This window comes from Chrysochloris asiatica, unplaced genomic scaffold, assembly GCF_000296735.1.
Source record: "Chrysochloris asiatica unplaced genomic scaffold, ChrAsi1.0 scaffold00024, whole genome shotgun sequence".
Lineage (NCBI taxonomy): Eukaryota > Metazoa > Chordata > Mammalia > Afrosoricida > Chrysochloridae > Chrysochloris > Chrysochloris asiatica.
In genome coordinates this window covers 24840886-24841321 of record NW_006408542.1, presented here as the reverse complement: position 1 = coordinate 24841321, position 436 = coordinate 24840886, and positions in this window count along the sequence as shown.

The window sequence follows — 436 nt, the reverse complement described above, 5'->3', positions numbered from 1 at the left end:
TAAAATAGACACAAGTGGGATAGAAAGGAATGTTGGGAAACCTGATTAGAGAAAACTTGTAAGCCCGTCTTCAGCCTATAACTGATCGGAATACCTAAAAGGGGTTCTATAACTTGTCCAGTGAAATAGGCCTCAAGCAAAGCCTTTACAGAGTATAGGACCTTAGGTGGAATCCTCAGTCCCATCCACAACCTTATGAGGTAAGACATTCCCACTAGAAAGGACAAGCAGACTGAAACAGCTACAGTGACAGATAATGCATCTTCATGATGAATCGGACCTATACTTAGAGTAGCAGTTTCTCTAAATACCAACAGAGAAGGAAAGCGTCTTCAAATCAAGTTTCAATGCTATCTTCTCTGAACACAGGGTAGATAGGAGCGGACAACTTAGACATTGGCTTACAAGGTTTCAAGAGGGAGTTTAGCTTAAGAGT